The sequence below is a fragment of the Gossypium hirsutum genome, chromosome D02 (genome assembly GCF_007990345.1).
Source record: "Gossypium hirsutum isolate 1008001.06 chromosome D02, Gossypium_hirsutum_v2.1, whole genome shotgun sequence".
NCBI classification, from domain to species: domain Eukaryota; kingdom Viridiplantae; phylum Streptophyta; class Magnoliopsida; order Malvales; family Malvaceae; genus Gossypium; species Gossypium hirsutum.
The window spans coordinates 63,472,821-63,494,375 of NC_053438.1; the positions used below are offsets into that span (position 1 = coordinate 63,472,821).

The 21,555-nt window shown below is 33.6% G+C and overlaps 1 non-coding gene across 1 annotated transcript; it reads right to left on the reverse strand.

The window, feature by feature from the left end:
• Window positions 1-1,431: 1,431 nt before the first annotated feature.
• Window positions 1,432-1,538, reverse strand: LOC121215040 (small nucleolar RNA R71). The gene has a single exon (XR_005910776.1). It is a non-coding gene; the product is annotated as a small nucleolar RNA R71 (small nucleolar RNA).
• Between the last annotated feature and the right edge of the window lie 20,017 nt (window positions 1,539-21,555).

Genomic DNA, 21,555 nt, shown 5'->3' on the forward strand with positions numbered 1-21,555 from the left:
CTGATTTTGGATTTTAAATCCCAACCCATGAACTAATTTCATTTGGGTTGGAATTACTGGATCTATCTTGATATCTTTAATGATCATGGTGATATTTTGAATAGATCTACTGTTTTATTTGGTTTGGGTTATTTTAAATATATGCATGCAAGCTTTATACATAGATGAATGCATGGTATATCATTAGAATTGATTTAATTCTAAAAATTTTAAATAAGTTATATTGTAATCGAATGATACAAGCGAGTACTCGAGCGAATACTCGTAGCACTCTAAACATAGAGTTGTGGTCTGTACAAAGTAAGGAAGAATATTGTTAGGTATTGTTCTTGAGACATGTAGACATACAAAGACATAGAATGATAGCTTTAATTCTAGCTCTCGAAAGAAGCAAAATACAGTAGTTATACTCTGAACAATAATTTGGTCAAGATTTAGCCATGACATTATTATGTTATTAAGATATAATCCAAGTAATTCCAGCCTTCCCATTCAACAGCATCAATCCTATCAACTTTGTCTCATAGAATTACCACTGTATTTTATTCATTATTTGATTTTATTAATTCATACATTAATACTTCACTTTAAATCATTATTTTGTTTACTTTGCCATAAGCCTAATTAGTATAGTTTATAGTAATAACTTAACCATATTTTTACCTATTCCAATCCTTGTGGAGACAATCTCACTTGTCACTTTATTACTTGATTCACTTTATTTTTACCTATTCACATTAGATACTCACACATGACAAGTTTTTGGCGCCGTTGCCAGGGATCGGCAAATTGGTGAATTTTGAATTGTTATTATTGATTTAATTTTTTTTAGTTTTAGCTTACTTAGTTGTTTTTTATTCTTTTTCAGGTTTGTTGTTAGTTTATGAATAAAGGCATTTTCGAGAATGAAGAGTATTATTTTGATCATGAACTTGAGAGAACCTTGAGAAGAAGAAAAAAGAATTGTGAGAAATGGCAATGATTGGAAATGATCCAAGCAAAGAAGATCCATTACATTCGAATGGTAGGAATGTTGATATTTCTCGTGTGATAGATGATAGAGATAAACCTATTAGAGAACATGTAGTGCCTATTTTGGATTATTTAAATCCAGGGATTGTCAGGCCACATATTCAAGCTTAGCATTTCGAGTTGAAATCGGTGATGTTTCAAATGCTACAAACAGTAGGACAGTTCAGTGGATTACCTACTGAAGATCCACAGATGCATTTAAGACACTTTTTGGAGGTCCATGATTCATTCAGGCAACAGGGTGTTCCTAAAAATTCCTTGAGACTCAAGTTATTTTCTTACTCATTATGAGATCGTGCCAGAGCATGGTTGAATGCTTTGTCGTCAGGAATGGTGGCATCATGGAATGAAATTTGTCAGAGGTTTTTGTTGCAATAGAATCCTCCAAACATTAATGCCAAATTAAGGAATGATATTACCTCTTTTTAGCAATCTGAAGATGAGACATTGTATAAAGCTTGGGAGCTATTCAAGGAATTGATTAGAAAATGCCCGATGCATGGTTTTCAACATTAGACACAAATGAAAATGTTTTACAATGGATTAAATACACATACACGAATGGTAGTTGATCCATCTACCAATGAGACTTTGCTAGATAAATCATAAAATGAGGCATATTAAATTCTGAAAAGGATTGGATTATTTTAAATATATGCATGCAAGCTCTAGACATAAATGGATGCATGGTATATCCTTAGGCTTGATTTAATTCTGAAAAGGTTAAATAAGTTGGATCATAATCGAATGATACAAGCGAGTACTCGAGCGACTAATCGTAGCACTCTAGACATAGAGTTGTGACCTGTACAGAGTAAGGAAGAATATTGTTAGGTATTGTCCTTGAGACTTCTAGACATACAAAGACATAGAATGATAGCTTTAATTCTAGCTCTCGAAAGAAGCAGAATGCAGTAGTTATATTTTGAACAATAATTTGGTCAAGATTTTTCCATGACATTATTATGTTATTAAGATATAATCCAAGTAATTCCAACCTTCCCACTCAACAGCATCAATCCTCTAAACTGCCTCGTAGAATTGCCATGGCATTTTATTCATTATTTGATTTTATTATTTCATGCATTAATACTTCACTTCAAATCATTATTCTGTTTACTTTTCCATAAGCCTAATTAGTATAGTTTATAGTAATAACTCATCCATATTTTTTCCTATTCTGATTCCTATGGAGACGATCTCACTTATCACTTTATTACTTGATTCGACGTGTATACTTACACATTCGCATTACATATTCACACGTGACAATAATTGAGACTTTCTTCAATTCAGGCACAATTTCATACCAATATAAAAACAAACTCTATTATATCTTATCTGATTATACATCAATCATACCTTATTCACCAAAAAAAGAAAAATATCAATCATTGTGAACATAAAAATTATTTTGTTACTTACTAATTTTAGTTATTTTTAACAAATTGTTATTTCTCTTTGTCTTCATCATTCTTTTTAAGCTTAAAAGATGTAAAAAGTCCTCAAACTTTTTCTAAAAAAGAAGTAATTACGCCCCTAGTTTCTTTTCCCTCAATTGGGTACTTAAACTTTCAAAATGTATAAAAAATCCCTCAAACTTAAAAAAAAACACAATTAAACCTCTGCATTTTTTTTGCACTTAATTGGGTACTTGAATTCCCAAAATGCATCATAAAGGCCCTTTGAATATTAATTTTAACAGTTGACTATTAAAGTCAACCACCCCTAACTTTTTCCAGTTAAACCCACCATGTGTTACAACCATAACGTAACATGTGACAAAAAATGATAAAAAAATAAAATTCAATAAAATTTATTAAATTTTAATAAAAATCATAAAAATCAAAAAATTGTAAAATTTTATAAAGAAACATAAAATATATAGAAATATAGAAAAAATTATAAAATTTTATAAAGTAGTGAGAAATTTATAGAAAAATGTAAAGAACTATAAAATTCGTAAAAAAAATTATAAAAATTATCGTATCTAAAGAAGCATTCTATAATTTTTCTATAGCTTTTATTGATTATTTTTTTTTATAATTTTCACCACATGTCAAGCTATGTTGCGACATGTGATGGCTTTAACTTAAATGGTATCTAACCCTACTTTGATAATCACATTTCTTTGGTTATTTTTTGGGTAAATTACACCAACAATCACTCAACTTTGATGCAGCTGACAAAACAGTCACTCTGATTTCAATTCAGTCACTCTGATTTCAATTCAGTCACTCAACTTTCAAAAAATAACAAATCAGTCACTAACATTATCAAAAAGTGACAAATCAGTCACTCGTTAACATTTTCTTTTACAACCTAACGGGACAGGTGACGTGGCCAGTTACCTAGTTGACATGGCCAATTAACTTGCCACGTTGGACGAGGCAAAATTTCACTTCAGTCACTTAACTTTCAAAAACTAACAAATCAGTCACTAACGTTATTGAAAAGTGACAAATCAGTCACCCATTAACATCATTGTCAAAAAGTTACAAATCAGTCACTCATTAACATTTTATGTTACAGGCCTAACAGGACAGGTGACATGGCCAATAAACTAGTTGATGTGGCTAGTTAACTTTCCACGTTAGACGAGGCAAAGTTGAGTGACTATTTTTTCGTCCTTCATTTTTCGTCTTGTTAATAAATGACCCAATATTTTTATTTTTTACATAAATGGCCCAATATGTTTATATTTCTTCTTCCCTATCTCAACAATCTAGCCGTCACCGCCTCCACCACAACCATCTTTGGCATCACCACTATTGACTTCCACATCACCACCCTATCCGTTTTTTTCTTTTCAACCCCCAATAGAGGAGCCACCACGATTTCGATACGACTGTCTTTTTCTACTACTCAAAGCCATTAACTTTGAAAAAACCAGATCGAAATAGGATTGGAAACAATTTTGGGTCAAAATATCAGTACCCACAACCAAACCGGTGAGGATAAAATCCTCCAAAGCAACATTCAAGCGACTCAAGAACCAAAACAACTCGGATTTGTTGAGATCTCCATGAGATATGATGATATAATCAAAAGGGTCATCAATTAAGCTAAACAACACTAACTCTATTGCCAAAATTATCAAGTTGTATAAAAAATCAAAAGAAAAACAAGGGGAACATCTCGACAAACCAAAAAATTGATTAAACCCATGATTTTCGGGAGCAAAAGAAGCAATTCCTCCAAAGGGACACCAAATACCGATAAGTGGAATTATGAGTCGGGTCAGTGATTAGCAAGAACCTAAAGTCAAAATCGGACTGGGTATTGTAGCAAAGAAGGATGAAAGATGGATTAGAAGAAAAGCAGCGGAGATGGTCGGCAACGAAAGTTGGGGTTGAGGTGAGGTAAGCCCAGTCCTTGGAAAGGGATTTGAATCAGGTCACGGACCTAAGAGGTAATCTAGAAAGGATATCGAAAAAGGTAGTTTGGGGTAATGACAATAAGGAAGCCATGGTTCTCAGCTTTCTTCTTAAACAAGAAGAATTTATTCAATGGTTTTATTTCTTCTTCTTTTTGGGTGTCTAGTTTTTTGAAAGTTTGTAGGACTGATTTGTTATTTTTTGAAAGCTGAGTGATTGAATGGAAAGTTGAGTGATTGTTGGTGTAATTTACCCTTATATATATTGGGTTCAAAATAACGTGGTAAATGGTTAAATGCCAGGTCACATTTCTATTATGTTTGTAACGAAAAATGGTTAGTATTTTTCGAAAGTTGAGTGACTGAATTGAAATCAAAGTGATTGTTTTGTGAACTACATCAAAGTTGAGTGATTGCTGGTGTAATTTACCCTTTTTTTTTGGATGAAAAACTTTAAAATAATAAATCTCATATTGTTAAAGATATGTGACCCAAATTCTTGTTAAATAAAAATACAAGTGGCAAGACAAGGGGATCTACGAGGGTGAAGGCCCCAGCCCATCGTAGATCCCTAATAAGCAAGATACTGGGGTGGGGTCGCAATTGGGGGTGTAGGGGTTGAAAGCCCTCGTGGTATGGTACAAGCTAAACAAGTAAAATTCGTATAGAAGTATGATTCATTTATTTGATGTTGATTAGAATAAGGTGCTTTAACCTTACTGCATTACTTCTATTTGACTTTAATTAGAATATGGTTTTGCAAACCTATAAATAGACGTAGTGGTCTTTCCTCTTATATCATTCGACTTCGACTTAGTGAATTTTCTTTTCCTCTAACCGTGGTTTTTTCCCAAAAGGGTTTCCACGTAAAATCTTTGTGTTCTATTTTTCTCTCTTTTCTTGCTATTATCGACATTCTCTTTTTACACGTATGATTAATCAAAATTAGTGTTTTAATTTATTGTTAAATTTATACTTAATAAAATATATAGGTAATGGATGTTTCAAATGCATATATAATATTTCCTATTTAATTTTTTTACCGTTAACTATTTTATTTTGTTTTTGTTTTTGTTTTTGGTAACTAAAAATGAAAATATATTTGCAAACTTAGAACTTAATTAACATCCTTTTATGAATTATACACTTGTAAATATTCACTATCTTATTTTCTTCAGCTCAAATGAGACAAAGAAAGTTAACATTTTTCCCTTGGGAAAAAGTTTCATTGAAACTCAAATATCTCCCCTGATATTAGGTGTTGGTTGCCTTTGTAGTTTGCAGTCTCTCAAAGTACCTGGTTTCAGGTTAGCATGCCAAAGTACATTGTGCTTGATGAAATTTGCGATTTAAAAATCGAGTTTTTATTCAATATAGATTGATATGGGAATATGTGGTTTCACCTCAGAATCACCTTGTTATGACGATATTTTTATTTGAATTGTTCATATGTACTTGAATTTAGTTAATCACAACGAACATGTTTCCCCTCCTCATGCAAGATAAAGAACTAATCAATAAACTGTGTGGAAAAACTCTATTTTTTTGTGAAAGAAAAATTATCTCATTTAAATGTTTGTTTTGGTATATTTATATGAAAGAGACACCATTCATGTTTAGGTCACAGAAAATTGTGAGAGTGGAGGGTATGTAGAAACAATATTATCATTCCCTAAAAGATCTAAAGCATATTATTGTATTGAATATTCTTAATTTTTCTGATAGGGTGGGGGATTGGGATTTTAATTTTGCTCTGCTTGATGTGTTTGTTTTTCAAGTTTAGGTATTTTCTGAGGAAACTGAAGAAGGTGGAGAAGAGTAATGCACAAGTTGTGGCTATCAATGAGGTATTTTTTGGCCAATTATTTTGACTAGTTGATTTTATTACAATTTAATAGGATGACTTTGCAAAATCGTGGAATTGAATTGATTCAGATTATGATGGATTTATTTGACCTGTAAGAAGGGCAATGATTTATTTGAGATTGTAACGCCCCAAAATTTTAATTTTGGGTATTGTGAATGTATGACACAAACATCTGTTACCTTTAGTGGTTATGTGTTCTGGAAGTGTTTGGGAGATCCCAAGTTCAGGTCATTACTTGGGCAAATTTAGGTATTATTATGAATAAGCCCTATCTTTGGTCAGTAGGTTTTTAAGTAAAAGTTGGCAAAAAATTAATAGAATGGGTCTGCTGGTTTGGTGGATAAGTAGAGTGTTGGTGTAAGGGAGGTCATGGGTTCAAATGTTTGGGACGGCAAAGGTTGTATTTTTGCTCCTAATTTCGGCAAGAGTTGTGTTGAACTGGGTTTCTGAGTGGTGGATGTATAGTGGGAAGTGAGAGAGCGATTTTAGGAGTGAATTAAGTGATTATGAGGGAGAATATCCAAAATCTGATCACTTTTTTCCTTTTTCGAAAAAGAAAGAGAGACATTTTTCTCTCCATCCTTCTAACGTTTTCTCTCCCCCATCTCTACCAAATTGTTTTCTTCATTTCTTCTTACTCAATTATCTTTTCTTTTCTTTCCTTTACTGTCGAAATTCCCTTGTTTCCCCTAAATCATTCTTTCCTCTTGATTTTGTAGCGTTAAGCAGCACTTGTGCAAATTCAGTAAGTTGTTGGGTATTATTTTAAGAGATTATTTTGTCTCCAATAGTCTAATTTTGGGGTGTTGGTAGTAGCATTTCACGAGGATTTAGGTTCTCCTTGTGATTTTCGTAAACGTACTGATTTGAAGTTTTTGCGGTAAGTGTTCATCGTTTTATGGGTAAGTATTTTAGTTTTGGGATTTTGATTAATCATGAGGTAAGACTGATTATGGTGTTATTTGTTAAATTATAGGCTTTGGAGTGCTCGAGGATTGTTTTAGCTTCAAACAAAACCAGGTGTGTACCCGAAACACAAAAATAAGGGATTCGGCGAAAAGCCGAAATTGCTTACTGTTTAGACAGCAACAGTAGGCTAACTTTGAAAAATCACCATAAATTGTGGAAAACGAATTAGAGGATTATAAAAATATGGGATTAAATATATTTAAGTCTAGTTTCTCATAGAAGAAACGAAGTCAGCAAAAGAATTTCATATTATGAGGTATATGAATTTTAGTGAGACGGGGTCAGAATGATTTCAAAATTCCCTGTCCTGAATTTCGAAAATTATTAAAAATTGTATAAAAATAATTATAGGTTAGAATTTATATTTTTAAAATCCTGAATAAGTATATTTTCAAGAGAAACAAACAGAAACATCATCCAAATTCTGTACTAGAAGATAATTAAATTTTAGTGCAGAAAGGTCAAAACTGTCAGATAGCAGAACAGAGGAAACTTTAAAGAATAAACTGTACTTATTGGCTAAACCAAAAATTCTAAAAATTTTATGGTAAGAAGATATGTGAGTTTGGTTTCAAGGAAATTTTGCAGATCTTAATTCGAAATTCTGTAGCTTAAGATACAAATAATTTAGTAATAGTGACTCAAGTAGACAACTTTGAAGGATCATATAAGTAAATAGTGGAGACACATATGAATAATTATCTAGCACGAGTTACAATAAAATGGATCACGAGGCCAAGGCCAATTTGGGCCATGTGGGCCACACAGACATGTGGGCCTGCATGGGAGAACATCATGGTCTTGTAGGCCCATTTTCACTATTTTATTGCTAAGGTTGCATGGGTCGTCCAAGTCGACTGTGGACCTACTGTAGGGTCAGTAAGCTTACCTAGACCCCTAATTGACTGAAATGACTGTATGACTGATATGATTAAGCCTGATGATGTCCCACTGATTTGACACTGTATGCCCTGTTTACATGCATGATATTATGTTATAGCATGTCATATCTGTATATTGCATTGCATTGGGTTGGGGATTATAATGTTCGAAGGAAGTGTACTGAAAGGCCTCGAGCCTAATTTACTAGCAGCTCAGCTGCAAACTACTGTCTAGTGTCGCATTCAGTACTACTTGGAGTGTAGGGATGGGTGGGTTGATTATATCCCCACATGGAGTGTAGCGTTGGACGAAGATGGTGTGTAGAGGCTGGATGGGTAGGATATTTGTAACTACATATCTATTATTGCTACTGATACTGTGATGGGCTAAAGCCCTACTGCATGACTGTTTTTGTACAGAGATGGGCTAAGGTCCAAACTGGACTGATACCGATATTGAAAAGGGCTTAAGCCCAGACTGTGATTATTTGTTTACTGTCTGTTCATTTACATGGGGATTACACACTGAGTTTACGTAAACTCATCCATTCTATTTAATCTATACAGGTAATCCCCAGATATAGGCGTATCGGTGCAGCAGAGGACTCAAAGGTGGCCACACGACTTCTTTTACACTGTTTACTACCTATTTATGATTTTACTTTTATTTGGGGGTATTTTGCTGTAATTATGGCATTTAAGAATTTTAGTTTAAAATTTGGATTTTATATGGTTTTATGATTTAAATCTACTAGTGTTGGTAAAACTCAGGTTTTAAAATGAAATTAATGTTTTATCAAAAATACCACGAATAAGCAAACTGTTTAAAAGCTTCCGCAATAAAAAAAAAAAAAAAGTTTTGAAATTGAATAACGATTTGTAAATTAATAATGTTTTGAAAATGAACGACACGATTTGAAGTTAACATAAGATAATAAAAAATGGTTAAATAGAAAAGAGAATTTAGCGACGACATATTTTTTCAAAAAGCACTACCATGTGACATCTTCATATTCGGCCATAACGTCTAGGCCAGGTTTCGGGTGTTACAAAGATTGTTAAGATTTTGTAGGAATAGCAACATTAGCCAAAATAAAGGAATGTACTTTTTATTTAGATCGTGATAATCTTGTAAGCAAAGCAACTATTTGAGGAAATTTATTTTGATGTTTTTAATATTTTTGATGTATTATATATATTTAAAAATTATATAAAAATAATATAAAAATTAATACGGGCCTGCTGGTTCGGACCCAAATTTTAATATTTTTATCCGGGTCGGGCTTGAACAAAATTTTAGGCCTATTTTTCAAGTCGAGTCGAGCCGAGCCAGGGCCTAATAAATGGACCTAAATTTTTATTTGAACTCGACCTGGTCCGACCCATAAACCCTCTAGTCACGACCATCACAAGAAATTCTGTCGAGAGATTGAATGATTTTGAAGACCTTCCTCTGCAAACACGTTGGGATTTCAAAATACTTCTTAGTTTCTGGTTCAGAAATTGATTGATGACAAAAAGTATGTTATTTTGTAATAATGATTGTTTTTCTTTTTTCTCTCATATGTTTTTGTGTTATTATTGTATCTATCCTTTCCTTTATTATCTTCTTTTTCATTTAAATATATATTCTGTTATTATTTGTGCTTATTATATATTTCATTAATTATTTTCTTCATTTCTCTTTTATTTCAGCATGATTGTTTTGTTATAATATTCATTTTTACATCTAAGCTGTCTTGGTATTGATGTCACTAATACCAATCATCTTATTTTGTAGACTTTTTTTTTTTTACATTATTATCTAATAGTGATTAAACATCCATATAATGTGCCATTTGACTTTTAAATTTATTTTCATGTTTTCTACCCAAAATCTTAACTAAACCCGAGAAATAAATTATAAACAAAGAATATCTCTTAAAAGACTAATTCACAACAGTATATAGGCCATTCAAATGATTTTCATCACTTAAAAACTTCAAAGAAATAATTATACAAGTGGATGCATGAGAAAATATGAGAAATACAATAAAAAGATTGGAATTATGCACAGTAAACTTTGTAAGCTTGTTTTTTTGTCTTGTTTGAGTGTTTTTGAACTCTATTTATATCCTCTTGATGATTTGTAATTGTTAGAGACATTAATTCGAGCATTAAATACAATTGTAGGGGCATAAGTATTGGTACATTGATCTTTGCAGTCCGATTCCTCCCTTAAAAATATGATAGTTGAACCTATGAGTATCGCATCAAAGATGGAAGGGGTTCAATACGTCATTAGTGTAGCTTTTAAAGAAATTATCGTTTACTCTCTCTTTTCTCGATTTTACTTTATTTTTAGTTTCTAATTTTAAAACTTATACAACAATATTTTACTTTTCTTTAAAAGGTTACATAAGATTTTACATGTTATTTAATAGTTAAATTAACAGTTTTAATAATAGCAATACCTAATTGATGTAACATCGATAGTTTGGATATGTAATTAGAATGCTTTGAAATTTGGGGACCACTTTAAAATGAGAGACATAGTTTGAGGATGTCTGGTGCAATTAACTCAAAATTTTATGAATAATTTAGGAAAAAGGATAAATATAAAATTTACACATGAACTTTGGTCTAATGGGCAATTTGATACATAAACTTCAATTACACACCTGAAACTTGAATTGTGGTTCAAATATATACATGAAACATTGATTTTGATTCAATTATACACATTTAAAAAATGAATACATACATTTATTTTCTTATGTATGGCATTACACTTTAGATCAAAATTCATGTATAGCTTTGATATTAATACCATTAGTAATTATATAAAATGAAATTAGTTTTATCTATTTTTGGCCATTCTAATAATTAACATTCACCGAACCTAATTTTCAATAATTATAGGATTGTCAAACTTAAAAATCGTATGATTAGTGGCTAAGTTTAAAATTAAAAGAGAATTAATTGTCGTATGATACGGTAATTTACTAGTATTAATACACTAATCATGATTACAAACATATTGCATCTCTCCATTCCTAATCACATTTTTTTCTCTCTTTAATTTTTTTAAAAAATTATTGCTTAAAAGATACAGGGACCACATTTGAAAACAAAAATGACACGCCAACTTGTTGTTCTTGCTTTGGTTTTGATTGCCCTTGCTGGTCTGGTTTCTGTCGACGCTTCATCCGCCAGTGGCAGCCCTGCAAGTGCACCAACTGAAGCTTCTATAGATGGTAGTACTGCTAGTTCCTCCCCTCCTTCTCAAGCTACCGCTCCAAGTCGTAGCAGTGGTGTCACTTTTGACCTTGATAGATAGATCAAAAATAGAACGATCAAGTTAAATATAATAAGTAAATAATTCTATCATTTGGACTGGTGAGTTGGTTGTTTCGCTGTAGAGCCATATTCATAAGGTTCATCCATAGAATGATTCTCAAGGAAATGCCGACAAATCATTAAACAATTTGCAATTTTAAAAAATCGTGGGGTTTGGGCAATTAAATAATTATTTCTATAAATAGAATGTTATGTTTTTCATTGAGTTTATGAACTGCTTTTCAAATATATAAATTCACTTACAATATTATACTCTTAAAAAAATCTACTAAAACTAGTAGATTAGTGATTGTGTGTTTTTGTTTTTTTTTTTTTTGAATTTTGAGAGGAGGGTAAAGTCTTAACAATAATATGACTAGTGCGATTTGAATTCAGATCACATTTGGAGCGATGGACACCTTAACCATCAAGTCAACACACTTAATTTGGTGAACTGTGTTTTAAGTATTAATTATAATAATATTTAAAGCATTAAGTGAGTAAACAAAGAAAGAAGCCACCGGTGATTGAGAATAGCGGTTGGAATATGGTATTTGTAATGCTCCCATTATGTAGTAATTTTTATATTAAGAAAAAAAAGGAATATTGGTCAACAAATCTAATTTATTTAACTAATGGAAGGTGGATTTTAAGTGAAAATTTTCATAAAGGCATCGATATGGAAAATTGAAAGAGGGCTTGCCATTCTACAACCTCGCTCAATTCAGAACATGTCCATGTCTAAGTTAAGAATTTCTTAAGACTCCAAGGACCAGCTCCCTGAGCCTTAACATAACCACACGAGGTTCCATCATGCCATGTCTCTATGACAGTGGCTATCAATACTGTGAAATGTTAAATCCTAAACTCTAAACGAAACCATAACCATATAACAATCAAATAAGCTATTCACAATGTCAAATGTTAACCACTTTGAATCTCTCTTCACTATCATATCTTGCATCAACAAATATATATAATTATTGTTGATAGATTCTTTAACGATGTAAATGAGACGTTAGTGCTTGCAAGCTAGTAGAGTTCAACTCGAAAAAAAATTGAATTTGATTTGGTAATTATCAAATAGAGCTTGAGCTCAAGTAGCTCGAGCTTTCAATCGAGCTAAATTCAAGCACTATAATATTTGGTTTCAATCGTTCGCAAGCTTCATCGAGCTTTTTATGTTAATATAATTTTATATTATAAAATTATATTTTTACCCTTGTTATATAGAAAGAGCTTAATTACAAACGAGTCTAATCGAGCTCGAGTTCAAGCTAAAGCATGAAATTCAATTAACTAGATTAATCAAGCTCGAATAACTTAACTAGTATGTCTTGAGCTAAGTATTGAGTCCCGAATTTCAAGTCAAGTTTAACCTCGAACTAACCATTATTCAAGCTTGCCTCAAATCGATTACACAGTAGACTCATGTGACTTTGATAAAATGATTCCTTAGGGTTTATATCTCTGCAATTAATACAGCACAGCAGTCGGAGCAGGCAAAGTAGCCTATTCATTTGCAAGTCGTATATTGTTAAAGAAAATAATATGATATCTCTCTCCCATATGTAGTCCACAATTGAATTCCATGGTTATTAATAAGGCATTCAAAAAAGTTGTACAAAGCTTCCTCTTATGTATATAAATATATATTACAGTGCAAAAAAAAGGGTTATAGTTTCTCAATGGTGTTTTGTTCTTTATATAGGACACCAATATCCCTACCTTATCCACATGTCACTATGATAATCAAAAAAATTAGTTAGTAAGGTTGTAAGAATCCCATGTAGGAATTTATGGATTTCGATTTTTTTAATACCAAAGAAATATGATTTTAGATTTTTTATATTTCTTAAATTACCCTTAAACCTCACATACTTTGAACGATTCAAGTCCCAAAAGAGTAGGGGAGCCGATAGCAGCAATTCGTAGAATAAGGAGACAAGGCGAGCCAAGCCCCGACGAGACAAAGGATGCCTCGATGCAATCATGAAAGAGATGGGCGAGAGAAAGCCACTCAATTGCCTCTTATGTGAGGGTCCGTATAGGGTGTGAGATCGCCCCACTAAGGCCAAGTTGTCCGCGATCAAGAAGACCTTAGAAGAGTCTAAAATTGATGGTAGTGGAAGTGACCGAGAGCTTCAAGTAAATAGGCTTGGCAGTATTTGAGTGGTAAAGGATGCACATGATATGGAGTTATGAGTGTTAAGGTTGGGTTCCATCTAAAGGTGTCCCAAAGTAGAGGCCAATTTGATATCAAGGGAGAATGTGAAACCAAGCGAGAAGAAGTCTGAACCCACTTGTGCAAATGTGTAAAGCAAATAGTGTAGAGAGTGTCGGCAACATGAAAGTGAAGGAACCAATAGTGAATGTTCCTAGAGTAGCTACAGTCATGCAAAGCTGAGGGCAAAAGACTTGGCGTAGAGGCACCGAAGAAGTTGTTTATGAAGAATTTGTTCACGAAGAATGTGTCAATCAAAGAACCAAGAGCAGGACCCTCTAGCAATAAGGGCGTTTCTAGATTGAGTGGGGGAAAATATCACGACCTTTGAGTGAGCAAGGCCTCAACAAGCTTGAAACTAAGAAAACACGAGAGAATCGAGCCACGATATTCCCAGAGTGCCCTAAAAGACTCTAGAAGTCTAAATAAGACATTGGTTCCATGTAGTACCGTGTAGAATGTTCTAGAAGTCCTAGAATACTTCTCCATTGTTTAAAATTTAATGAATTAAGTGGGAAGGTTCAAAAATTAGACCTTGACCGTCCATTGAGATTAATTGTAATCGTTAGATCAAAAGGGGCTTGTCTATATATGGAAAGGCTCCCCTATTTCATTTGTATCCAAGCTGGCTTTGAGTAATAGAGATAGTTCTTAAGTTGGAAATGAAGCCCCATGTAACGTTATTAATTTATAATATTTCAACGACCATGCATTAAGGCCTATGGACGTTGTTTTGGTATTATGAAGATGTTATTTATGCATTCAATCTAGCTAAGAAGAGTAATAGGAAAAAATTCTGGATTTGTGAGGTTCGATAAATGGTGGATGCACAAAGGGCTATCAACAGGTTAAACGGTCTATTTGGCAAGATTCAAAGGAAGGAGACAAGTATGGAGAAAAGTATCAATTAACGGGGATTCAAAATAGAATATAGAAAATCATAATGAATGGATGGTAAGTGGGAAGGAGATGGATATCGAATTCATTATGGGAGAAACATCTAATAAAAGCAAAGACGATCTTAGTTTAAAAGAAGTTACGGATGGTAAGGGGAAAAATCAAATTAAACTAATCAATGATCATGTAGACGATGAACAACTATGGAAACTTTAGAAATGTCTGGTGGGAGAAACTGCTTCGTTTTGCGAAACTAATAGTCTTGCAGAAAAAATCGTTCAAAGTGGATTGGATCAGATCATAATTAGAAGGATTCATGGAAGACATTTCTTGATCGAAATACCAAATGATGAATTACTCGGTATTTTAGAACAGAGTAATTAGACATATCTAAAAGAATTTTTTGTCAAAATAGAACCATGGGTTGAGAAAACTCTATCGATAGAGAGAGTGACATGGATCGAACTATCAGGCTTGCCTTTGCATTACTAGAACTACACATCTTTCAAAAGAATAGCATGATTGTTGGGAGAGTTAGTGTCTCTTGGCGAGAATACGATGAAGGTGAATAGTTTTGACAAAATGACGATGTTGGTATCAATCAAACAACCAGAACAGATTGATGAACTGATATTTCTAGAGGTTGGGGAGGTGAGATTTTCGGTTAAAGATAAGGAAATAGGCTTGTCAAAATCGTTTAACAATATCAGTGGGAAAATAGGGTGAAGGAAAGAGAAGGGTTGGAATCAAAAAAAAGAGAATGATGATGAGATTGTGTCTGTGTCGGGATTGGTGGCAAGAACATGACTGAAAAAAGTATCGAATGAAAGAAAAATAGGGGATGATTAAGCAATTCATGTCATCTTCCTTGAAAAAGAAAACGATAATGGTGGCTGTCAGAGAACTTGGGAAAATGAACCACATCGAGGAGGGGAATAGTTATGTGGGTTTAGATCTGGTACCAATTTAGAGGAGGAGAATGCTAGTTGTTGTAGTGAATAGGCCAAGGAAGATGTTAATAATATGGGTCTGACTGCTGTTGAATTAAACATGCAGGATAGGGTTAGGGCTAGGAAAAACAAAAGGGAAATGGGGAATTTATAGGCTTCGAAGAAAGTCTAGACGTACAAAGAGCCCAAACATTGAGACCAGAAGGAAGTCCAGAATCAAATATTCTGGACAATCAATCAGAGAGAACGGAGTTGGGAGGAGAAGACAGGGAAGATAGGGCAATAATAAATGTGGATTCATCAAATCAAAAAAAGAAGAAGAAAAAACACAGGGTAGAAAAATACGTTCCATGATTGAAATTTAGGATTGTTTCCTTTCGGTAATGGAGAAAAAGAAGAGAGATCAAGCATTGCAGAGAGAAAAATGGAAAGGAATATTGGCTAGAGATGAGACTGTTGTAAATGCTTCTCTTTCAAATTCTGATTAAGCAACAAAAAGAAGTTGATCCTTAGGGAAGCAAAGAAAGCTTGGGATTTTGGAAAAAGGTTGGGATTTAGTGTAAGAGGGGATGAACGTGAAGTAATAGATTGAAATAATAAAGTTGGATGTACTATAGCGTTGTAGAGTAGAAGGAATTTGGGGTTCGGCCAGAACTAAAACAAGTGTGGTTTTTATTGCTTGGTTTATCTTTGTCATTATTCAATTGCATATTTATGGTGTGAGTTGGTATGAGGATTGTATAGTGGAATATTAGAGGTATGGGCTTGGAAGCTAAAATATCATCTCTTAGAAGAGTCATATCAAGGCAAGGTCGATTAGGTGTTTTATTTAGGAAACTAAGTTAGAAACAGTCACTATTGACATAATAAGGAAAATATGGTTTGACAATAATTTTGATTATAGATTTTCGATAGCTATTGGGCGTTCCGAAGGTATGGTTAAGATTTGGGATATAGGTAGTGTTCAAGTGGATAAAGATCTTTATGATGAAATGTCCGTAGTAGTATGATCTGTCGTAATTCGATGTAGTAGATTAAACTAATTTTCAAACTTTAGGAGCTTGAAAGCAAATATTTTCATTAAGTTTTAATTATGTTTTCTTAAGTTTTCTTATAAGTTAATAAAATGTGCAAATTAAGTCTTTTATTGACCTCAGGGGCCGAATGAGGGCTAAGGGTAAGCTAATGAACTGTATAAGTGTACAGAAGACGACTAGAAGGTGTAATAGACAAATATTGGTCGCTATGTCACAACATGGAATGATCGATGTTGCAACATAGGGAGAAAAATGGAAAAATCATGAAACTGCCTTAGATGTCGTGACACAAGCTAGTGGTGTCGCAACATACCCTCTGAAGATATCCCAGGATGAGTACACTAATTGCAATGTCAAGACACAGGTCCTGGTGTGTCATGACAATGACTCTTGAACGGAAATTAAACACGAGCCAGGGACATTTTGGCCCGCACAATCAAACTTAAAGCTCGGGAACGTCAACTAATTTGTCACATTTTATAGGTTAGTTGACGTTGACCTAAAATCTATGAATTGGTTCATTTGTCACATTTTATAGACACCATTCACTTAGCCTAGAATTAGTCTTTTGATTTCAGTACAGTTTTCTCTTTTCTTAGGTTAGATTTCTTTTCATTTGTTCTTATTCTATTTTGAGTTCTTATTCTATTTTGAGAGATCTTAATTGTGAAGACAATGAAACATTATGGATTCACGATCAATCTTAATACAATCAGGCTCTTTTTTATATTTATATCGATTTTATATTGTCTATGGAGACCATGAAGAACTAATCCCTCTTTGTGGAATTAGCGAGTGGAGGTTGATCTATTAACTTTTTTGTAGGCATACTCAACGGGTCAGTTGTTTGGGAAACGATGAATGTAAAACAAGCCCTAGGCCTGACAACCCTGGGAAGTCATTAAGGTGGGAATTAACCCAAAATTTGTATTTCCCATTCATGAGCACCTTCACCCCAAACCAACCTGGACTGTGAGGTCAAAAAATAAGTAATCCTTGCCGACTCATTATTCGAGTGGAAGATCAGAAGATCATACAAGGATAGTGACTAGTTGATTGACGAGAAACCCGGAGCGACAGTTGATGGGATTATCGAAGCGAGCTAATCACCCATAATCAGATTTGATTATTTGTATTCTTCAATCTCTTGAATTTAGTTCTTTATGTTATTTTATTTTTATTATTATAAAAAAACCCTCAAAACTCCTTTTATTTTACCTTCGTACTATAAACTTAACTAAGAGTACTAATTATATTTTTCAGTGTTTAGGTTAAAATTGATCTAGCACTTACCTCCCTTGGGTATGATCCTCGGAGTACTCACCTACTTCATTGTAACTATATTACAACTGCACTCGTATACATGCAGATATCATCTCACTAATATATCTTCTACTGAAGTATTCAAACTATGGACGTCAATACGTCCGGAGGCAGTCAAGTTGTTGGTGTCAGTGTTGGGGAGGCAACGTCACTAGTTTGATTTTAATTTTTACGTTCAGAAGGAATAATTAGGAAATTTCTAAATTATACATACGATTTTATTTTATTTTATTTTATTTTATTTATTGTTACTAATCTTTTCTTCTTGGGTTTATTGTATGACTCATAGTAGAGCACACTTATTGTAGCAGTCACAGATCTAGAGAGAATAATAATCCACAAAAACCACCAAAAATAACAACAGTAGCAATAGATGTAAGATCCACCACCACCTGCTGCAGGTAACATACCACGTGAAAATCCACTGTTTGGCAACATTGGCAATAACATCTTAGGAACCCCACCAGCATCACCACAGCTACCCGCAAACGTGCATATGGCTCGTAATGAGAGAACCTTAAGAGACTATGCATTACCAAGTTTAGACACGATTCAGGAAAGTATAACAAGGTCGTATATTACAACGAATAATTTTGAGATCAAGCCAAAAATGATTCAGATGATCTAGAATAATTTGCAAGTTAAGGACATAATGATAAAGGATCCGAATCAACATTTAAAACATAATGATATAATTTTAAATATATCGGACTGATGATGCTATTCGTCTTCGGTTGTTCCCATTTTTCTTTTATTGATAGCACCTTTTCTTGGTTAGACTCGCAAGCACCTAGATCCATCACGATATGGGATGAACTCGTTGGAAAGTTCTTACAGAAGTTTTTCCTATTAGCAAAGCTATTCAATTAATAAGGGAGATTGTTGTTTTTAGACTCATGGAAGGAGAAAGCTTTCATGATTCAAAAATGCCTGCACCACGGATTTCCTGAGTGGATGCGATTGCAAGTATTTTATAACAAGTTGGATGCAAGTGTAAGATTAGGATTAGACGGAGCAGCAGGAAGAGCTCTTATGAATAGAACGTATGATGATATGTACGAAATCATTGAGAACATGGCCAATTCTATGATTTACATATGGCCAGAAAACCACTACGGTAAAAGCTATTCAAGAGGACAATAAGTATCAATAGTTAGTGGATACACTTAACTGTGTTGAATTTGCAAACAATGCATCGTCTATGAATGACGGAGATAAACCACTTTTCCAATGTATCAACAATCTTGACGAGGATGTGAATTACATTGGAAATAAAAGTGCAAACCCTTATTCATATACCTACAATCCTAGTTAGAGAGATCACCTGAACCTGAGATGGAGAGGAAACCAAGGAGGAGGTAATAGTTCAAATCAAGCTAAAAATACTATCAACCTCTTTATTTGCAGAAACCTCAGGATAGGCTCAACCCAAGTGACCATACTGCATGTGGTCAACGTCTGGACAGAATCGAGGGAGAAAGACAGCCAATGAGAACGGATGTAAAGTAGGTGCAGTCTGGGTGCACCAACTCAATAAGGACATTAACTAAACTGGAGGATCAAATGATCCAATTGATGAGTATGATGGGTGATATTAAAAGAAAAATTGACACTGATATTCCAAGCAATACAAAAGATAATCCTTAGAGAGACGGTAAGGAGCAAGCAAAAGCAAAAGCAATAGCACTCTGATCGAGCAAAGAACTGAGTAGCCCAAAAAACCTTATTCCGGAGGTAGATGTTAAAAGTACTGATAATCTTCTAAAGAAATCTCTAGAAACAGAAGATGGAGCAGAATCAGATGAGGTAATTGCACCAACAGTGAAGACAGAAAAAGAAGTAACTAAAGATGTTGTTGTTATAAAGATCTCATTCCATTCAAGACTAGAAGAAAAGTAAAAGAGGGATGAAGATTAGTTTGTAAGCTTTCTAAACTTGTTCAAAACATTAAATGTAAACATGCCTTAAATTGAATCAATTGAGGCAGTCCCCAAATACACCAAGTTTTTAAAGAAAATAATGTCTAGGCGTAGGAAAACTAAGGTAGGAGAAAAAGTTAATTTAAGTGCCTCCTATAGTGTTATTAGTTCAAGACAGGTTCCCCAAAAACTGAAAGACCTGGAAGTTTTAGTATTCCCATAGAGATAGGGAACAATTATTTTAATAGAGTTTTATGTGACTTAGGAGCTAGTATTAATTTAATGCCTCTATCTATTTTTGAAAAACTTGGGTTGGGGGATCTCAAAACTACTTAGATAACATTACAGTTGACTGAAAGATCTTCAGTACATCTGAAAGGAGTATTGGAACATGTGTTGGTTAAAGTGTGTAGTTTCATTATTCCAACAGATTTTGTGGTTTTAGACTTTGAAGAAGATTGTAAGATACCAATCTTATTAGGAAGACCTTTTCTAGTCACTTCTAAATCCACCATTGATTTAGAAAAAGAACGAATTAACTATGAAAATTAATAGTGAGATTGAAATCTTTAAATGTGGTCATCAACCAAGCAAGGAAAGTAGAAAGAAATCAGGGGAACACTGCAAAGAATTATTTCTTTCTAACACTCCCAAGTCAAGGGATATACTTCCTTTTGTGCATGCAGAACGAATAAATAGGTTCAAGGAAAGAGATAAGTGGGCCATGGTGGAATGGCACAACAAATGATAGACTAATATGGATAGACTAGAAGAATCGTCAAATGTGAATTTATGATAATGTTAGATGAATTCGACAGTAAAACTTAGAATTATCTAAATTAATGCTTAACTATTGTAAATTATTGTATATTCAACTAAATGTTTAGTATAGATTTTAATTTTTCTTAAATTCATGATTTATAACAATTGTAACACTCTAGAAAATGAAGTTTTGAGTGAGAACAGAGCCCATATCGCGACACAGGAACCTTGTATCATGACATCGAGGGCAGCTTTCAAAAATTGAGAAAGTTCTTTCGACGTCGCGACATGGACTTTCAGTGTCGCGACACAACAGCCAGTATACTCAAAATTCCAAAAATCTAGAATGTGCTGCGACATCTAACCCAGATGTCACGACAACGATAAATTGCCAGGGATGTCGTGACACGGAACCCCTATGTCATGGCATCGCTGTAATTTTCTGCATGGTTGACCCAATCCATTTATGCAACTGGCCGCTTAAACTCCACTTTACCCGATTTTTAACCATTAAAACACCTATTTTATAACCAAAAACCATAATTTACCCTTAATTAAACCATCTCTTAACCCCTAAATTCCCAAAACCTCTCAAATCCCTTAAACCCTTAAAAATATTATTTCCCTTTTTCTCTTAGAAATTGCTTGGAACAACTACTTCCTTTATATCTTACTAGGTAGAGGGAAGGACAAAAACACCTCAAAGAGTGACGAACAAACAAACACAATGAGAAATCAAACAATCGCTACAAGGTGAAGGGTTTCTAAACTTGACTTTTACTGTTCCATTGAGTTTGTTGCTTAGTACTTCATTAGCTAGTAGAATTAGAAATATTACGCCTCCTAGAAAAGTTAGGTGAACTATGGAAACGGAGCCATTGATGGTCCAAAATCCCTCTACTTTCCCAAATCTGAATGTTGAAAAATATTTTAATGAACTTCAAGGAAAAACATTCATTCAAGAGAGGGGATTTGATCCATCCCTGATTCTTTGTAAGGA